This window comes from Cervus canadensis, chromosome 27 (genome assembly GCF_019320065.1).
Source record: "Cervus canadensis isolate Bull #8, Minnesota chromosome 27, ASM1932006v1, whole genome shotgun sequence".
Classification (NCBI taxonomy): Eukaryota; Metazoa; Chordata; class Mammalia; order Artiodactyla; family Cervidae; genus Cervus; species Cervus canadensis.
This window is the reverse complement of record NC_057412.1, coordinates 8,458,950-8,466,222: the sequence shown is the minus strand read 5'-3', so window position 1 is coordinate 8,466,222 and position 7,273 is coordinate 8,458,950.

Sequence of the window (7,273 nt, the reverse complement as noted above, 5' to 3'; positions counted from 1 at the left end):
CTTTCACTTTTCACTTTCTTGCATTGGAGAAGGAAATGGCAACCCACCGCAGTGTTCTTGCCTGGAGAATTCCAGGGACGGGGAGCCTGGTGGGCTGCCGTCTATGGGGTTGCACAGAGTTGGGCACAGCTGAAGTGACTTAGCAGCAGCAGCATAACTCAGTAGAGACAGAAACTAACTTGGAGAACTTGATAGAAATGGAAATAGATTCTGACTATGAAAATGCAGTTATATTCCTTGGAACGCAATTGATGACCCTATGGATATTGAGCAGTTTTGCCAATTTGCATCCATTTCTAAATTTGTTTCAGCATTTCTACCATAAATGTGTGTTCCTTTGAGTTCTTTGAATCTGTTATTGCGTTGGTTCTTTTGTCATTTTAATGAGTTAAATAAGAACTTTGACACATATCCATTTTATATTTGCATGAGAATCATAATTTAGCATTCCTTTAAAATTAATTATTTAAAATCTGTATCTTTATCTTAAGCTCTCCCTCAGTTTTCTATAATAGATATTAATTTATTATAATAGTCACTTGATAGATTCAAGATGAGGTTCAAGTTAAGAATCAGGGAGATAAAGATGAGGGAAGGCAAAGATGACACTATCAGCCATGATTGTTAGAAGGCCACCTTGAGGGGCAGAGACAATGAAGCATCTATAATTGATATTAAGAAGATTTGAGACCCTTAGGGGAATGAGTAGAAGAAGGAACTGGTAAACTGATAAGGTATCTAAAGTAGAATTATTATCACCATATCACTTTCAGCACACCACTTGTATTCAAGTATGATATTCTTCTTAAATTTAAACAAACTTAACTTTAAAAGTTTGTATTTAGCTGTATTTCTCCTTTATAATATTCAATGACAGCAACAATACCTCCTATTTCATATGCTCTGCTCACAATATGCTGTTGACAACTGTTCCATTGAGAGGTGGGGAATCCATGTCCCTTTCCTTCTTTTGAATCTGATCTAGGTAAACCTATGACTATGACTTCCAAGGCTACGTCATAAAATGCATTGATGTAAGAGTATTGCTCCTGAAATCCAACTATCATGTTGTGAGGAAGCCCAAGGGGCTAGAGAGAGGCCCAGCTGAAGATATCCATGTGCAGAAGAATAACCCACAACCTCAGATAAGATTCCAGCCAAGAGCCAGCATCAGCCTCCCAGGCATCTGGGAAAGCCATCTTGGAAGTGGAGAGTATTAGCTGACATCTCATACAGAAGGGACTTCCCAGGTGGTATGAGTGGTAAAGAACCACCTGCCAATGCAGGAGACATAAGAGGTGCAGGCTAAACCCCTGGGTTGGGATGATTCCCCTGGAAGAAGAAATGGCAACCCACTCCGGGATTCTTGCCTAGACAGAGTAGCCTGGTGGGCTATAGTCCATGGTGTCGCAACGAGTCGGACACAACTGCAGTGACTTAGTACACAGCAGAGATGAGCCTGTCTTAGGAAGATTTGAACCAACTGCAGGTTTATAAGCTAAGTAAATAATCATTGTTTTAAGTCACTACATTTTAGGTGGTTTATTTGTAGCAAGAAACAAGCAACATGTTTTACTATGTCACATGTTTCTGAAAATTTGCATTTTGAATATTTTTAATGAATTAAAACTTCTCCAGTAAAGAAGTATTAGGAAATGACTTGATGTTTTTGTTGTTGTTTAGTCTCGAAGTTGTATCCAACGCTTTGTGACCTCAGACTGTAGCCCGCCAGGCTCCTCTGTCCATGGAATTTCCCAGGCTAGGATACTGGAGTGGGTTTCCATCGCCTTCTCTGGGGGATCTTCCCCACTCAGAGATCAAACCTGTGCCTCCTGCATTGATTGGCAGGTGGATTCTTTACCATTGAGCCACCAGGGAAGCCCTTAGGAAATGACTCTAATGTATCAAATTTATCCCTAAGAGCTGAGAAAGGGTACACTTCTGGGTTCAGTTGGAGTTCAATAAATATTTTTTTGACAATAATCATGCAACCATTTTAAGAGCAAATCTGGAAGGATTGTTTGCAATCACCACTATTATTCATGAATAAATATTTAGTGGAAAATTCTTGTGTGTGTTTTTCTGTGGGGGTGTATCCTCTGAGGGGCTTATGCTACTGACTACAATGTGTACTTTGGCTCATCCTGTTCTCACTGGCTCAGCAGACAGGCAGCATCATTGTCCTGAGACCCTCAAGGTTCTCATCCAGTGAATTTCTTTATCTCCTTCCACTATCAGCCCTGGTCTAATCATCTTTCTCTTCCTAAAATCAGGATATCTTTGCCAAACTCCAGTAGCTACTAATTTTCCTCAACCCCCATCACAAACTCACTTGCCCACCCAGAAAAGTGGTACTTTTTACTGTGGTAAAGTATGGTGCACAAAATTTACCATTTTAATAATTTTTAAGTATATACCTCAGTGCATTAAGTATATTCACATTATTGCGCAACCATCCATCTCTTGAACTTTTTAATCATCTCAAACAGAAACTCTGTACCCACAAAGCAATAACACCTTTTTCCCTCCTTTCCCTAGTCCTTAGTAACCAGTATTCTACTTTCTAGCTCCACGAATTTTTCTATTCAGAATACCTCAATATTTGGCCTTTGGTGCCTGACATTTCACTTGGCATAACGTTTCTAAGTTTTATCCACATTGTAGCATATGTCAGAATTTCATCCCTTTTTGTGGTTGAATAATATTCCATCACATGTATATACCACATTTTGTTTATTCATTCATCCACTGATGGACATTTGGGTTGTTTCTACTTTTTGGCTCTTGTGAATAATGCTGTTATGAATGCTAATGTTCAAGTATCTGTTCAAGTCCTTTCTTTTGATTCTTTTGGTTATATACACAGAAGTGGGGTTGCTGAATCATATGGCAATTCTATGTTTAGTTTTTTTGGGAACCATTATACTGGAAAAGAGGTACTTTGAAGGAGGAGCAGCCTACTAGTAAATATATTATTTTGTTAACACAAAAATATTAGTTAACACAAAAATGTTGTTAGTTTTCTTTTTCTTTAATGATTGCATTTCATCCATCTTATGTTAATGTCTAAGATGAATTGTTTGACCAATCCATCAGTACTTAAATTAGAGTTGAAGACTATTTTCTCACTGGTTTCCAACTTCAATTAATTTTATTTCTGAGCATGCTTTGAATTTTGCATTCCTAAGAAAGTAAGACAAAACAAAAAACAGCCAGCCAAACACATCTGAACATCTGATGAAGTTCTCCAAGTGCAAGTATTTGTTGATTGTTTTCATCTATCATAACAACCTATATGTCAACCTAGTTCATAATTACAGTAGTCAGGGCTTCCGGAGAAGCAGAACCTGCAGGATGTGTGTGTGTGTTGTGTATACAGAGAGAGTCAGAGTCAGGAAGACAGCAACAGATATTTATTTTAAGAAACTGGCCCATGTGATTACGGAGGCTGGCACTTCCAAACTCTGCAGGGCAGGCCTGCAGGCTGGAGGCCCATGGAAGTGTCCAAGTCTGAAAGCAGTCTGTAGGCAGACTTCCTTCATCCTTGGGGGACACCAGTCTTCTTCATAAGGCCTTCAACTGATTGGATGAGACCCACTAATTCAAACGTTACTTTCATCTAAAAACACCTCACAGAAGCACCCAAGGGTGCGTGATCAAATCTTTGAGTACTGTGGCCTAGCCAAGTTGACACACAGAATTAACCATCATAATAAAGCGCTTCCTTTAAAAAGGGATGGATTTATAGAAAAATTAAATTCTATGACTTTTTGTTATTTCCTAGTCTCTGATTTATACTAGTCATCAATTAGGTTTCATATTACTCTTGAGACTTTTGTATGTGTTTCCAAATATTTCTGAGCCTAAATTTTATCTGATAGTTCAATTATACTTTCTTTCAAGCTGAGGTCAAGATTTTTTTTTCTTAATATCCTACCAATACCACATTACAGCTGTGGGCTCAGTGGTAAAGAATCTGCCTACAGTGCAGACAATAGTCAGTGCTCAGCAAATACTGATATGCAGCCCTTGAAGCTTTAAGTTAATGCTGACTCCCTTCCTCATATCCCCAGCTTACCTCCAATGAAATCCATCAGGTTTTCATGCAATCCTTACAGCTTCCACTTACTATCTCCATTCTGCCCCAAGCCCCAAATGGTTTAATGAGCTACTTTTTACCTTTTCTCTTCATGACTTCCTTAAAAGAAACTCCTGTCCTAAACTCATTTCTGTCTCCAAAATTTTGCTTCCGTTTCTGCCATACCTCAAGGAATGCCTTTGTAGGCCTCTCCCAATCCCACCCATAGTTTAGGGCATACTTCAAATTCCTTTTCTTCCTCAAAGCTTTTCTCAAGCACCCCACTCTATATTACTCTGTTCTCTCCAATGACCATTTTACCTGTTCACACTAATGCCCGTTTTATCACTAACTCTCGCTGTTGTAGCAAAGCATATACTACATTTTACTGCTCAGCAATTTTATCTGAAGTTGACTTCCCGAACGAGAATAGAAGGGTGGAGGAATTCACTCCTCTGTCGGTCTCATCTATCCCTCTAAAGTTGTCTAGTTGTCTATTTTGTACATAATATCAATAGTGTCTATTTGTCAGTCCCAATAGGTACCTAATGAGAACCGATTGTACGGCCCAGGGAACTCCGCTCATTGCTCTCCGGAGACCTAAATGAGAAGAAAATCCAAAAAAGAGAGGATATAAATATATATGTGTATATATATCTATATACACAGCTGATTCACTTTACTATACAGCAGAAACTAACTCGGGCTTCCCTGGTGTCTCAGTGGTAAAGCCTCCACCTCTCAATGCAGGAGACAAGACTTTGATTCCTGGGACAGGCAGATGCCCTGGAGAAGGAAATGGCAACCCACGCAGTATTCTTGCCTGGGAAATTCCATGGACAGAGGAGCCTGGCAGGCTACAGTCTATGGAGTTGCAAAAGAATTCAGACACAGCTTAATGGCTAAATAACAACAGAAACTAACGTAACATCGTAAAGCAATCATAGTCCAGTAAAAAAAAAAAAAAAGTAAATCAAAGTCTCTATAAAGAAATATAGTTAGTAAATATTTTCAAAAGGATGAATCAAATAAAACATATTGTGATCCCGCTCAGTCTAAGATCCATCCCATATATTACTGACCTTTACTTTGAGTTTGTAGTAAAATGTACGTGTTAGGTCAATGTTTTAGACTTTATGTGTCTGTATCTTTGGGAACAAATTTTTCTCACTTTGAATCACTGGCATTTTCATGACCTCAAAGCCTTATCTTTGGGGCACGTTCTTCCTCTCTTAAATGCGGGGCTATTTTATTTGAATACAGTGTTTACGAAGCTGAAGAGTCCACGTCCTTTTGGACAATCTTCAACCAGAGTTATCTATAAGTGATAGCTTAGGGATCCTCTTTACAGACTCAGTCTGGTTTTTGTTCTACAGAGCAGATAAATAAAGCCATAAATTAAAGTATGTGGAAAAACATATGATCTAAAGTATTTCTGCAGGGAACTCATGTGCAGCTGCAGACCTTAAATCTCTGCAGACCTTTAGGTTCCATTCACTGTCTTGTTATTAATATTTGGTGTAACCTCTCTTCAGACATTTCTCCTTTGCAAACTGGCCTCATATTTCAGGTGGTACATTGCTGTGTTTATCATTTTGTTTGTGGTTGGGTTAGGGATATAGCACTTCAACGTGGCTTTCATGTCTCAAGATGTCAAACAATGTATAAATGTCAAGTATTTTTAGTCTCTGCATCATCCTTGTTACAGGATTCCAGACTCCCAGTGTGCATTTCATCCCCAGGGTACAAAATCACAGTGAGTCATTTCACTAGGGAATGAAAGTGCTTTCCATCCAAATGATATTTTAGTTTTCAAACTGTATGTTAGATTCCCTGAACCATTTACAGTTAGAACAGTTGGTTTTTCAAATTATATATATATATATACACACACACATATACATATATGTATATTCATTTTATTGTTAAGTATCTTAATCTAAGGAGATAGTAAAAAGTTGCTAAGTGTACAAAAGGTAAATGTGTAGGTTTTAAAAGTTATTGAGCTGGAGAGGATGTGGAGAAAAGGGAGTCCTACTGCACTGTTGGTAGAAATGTAAATTGGTACAGTCACGATGGAGACGAGTAGGAGATTCTTTAATAATAATAAACTAGGAATAAGACTACCATATGAGCCAGCAATCCCACTACTGGGCATATGCCGAATCCGTAATTCAAACAGACACATGTACCCCAAAGTTCATTGCAGTACTATTTACAGTAGCCAGGACATGGAAACAACCTAGATGTCTATCAATAGATGAATAGATAAAGAAGTTGTGGTACATATGCACAATGGAATTACTCAGTCACAAAAAGGAACTAATTTGAATCAGTTGTAGTGAAGTGGGAGAACCTTGAGTATAAGAAGAAAGTGAGCCAGAAAGAGGAAAACAAATACATATTGACATATGCATATGGAATCTAGCAAAATAGCACTGATGAACCTTTTTACAGAGAAGAAATGGAGACAGGGGCACAGAGAATGGACTGGTGGATATGGTGGGGAAAGGGGAACGTAGGCCAAATTGGGAAGATAGCGCCACGTGTATACACGACCACGTGTCAGACTGAGCGAGCGGGCAGAGAGGCCCCGGCCTTGCTCTCTGTGACGACTCAGGGGTGGGTGAGGATGCAAGGATCCGACGGCTGGATGGCATCACCGACTCGATGGGCATGAGTTTGCGTAAACTCCGGGAGCTGGTGATGGACCGGGAGGCCTGGCGTGCGGCAGTCCATGGGGTCACAAAGAGTCGGACACGACGGAGCGGCTGAACTGAACTGAACTGAGACGGGCAGAGTGGGGCAGGCGGGAGGCGCCAGAAGGAGAGGTTTTATATATGATTAAGACTGCTTCGTGTTGATATGTGGCAGAGACCACCACGACATGGCAAAGCAATTATCCTCCAATAAAACATGCTTATAAAAGTTATTGAAAACCCCTACATTTTCTAGGAAAGAATTTGTTAGTGTGGTGAGGTTAAAAGAAGCCGTCAATGGGGCAGTTCCCGCTTTCCTCCACTAGAGGTCTCAGTTTATACTTTTTTTTTTTTTTCCAGGGAAAGTTAAAACACTGCTGCTGTGGACGATTTGATAACAAAATGTTTCTAAAATATTCCTAAAATTGTCATAGAAATGTACTGTTAGAATCCATTATAAATAAAAACAAATTCTAGTCCCTTTCTTTTTCCATGG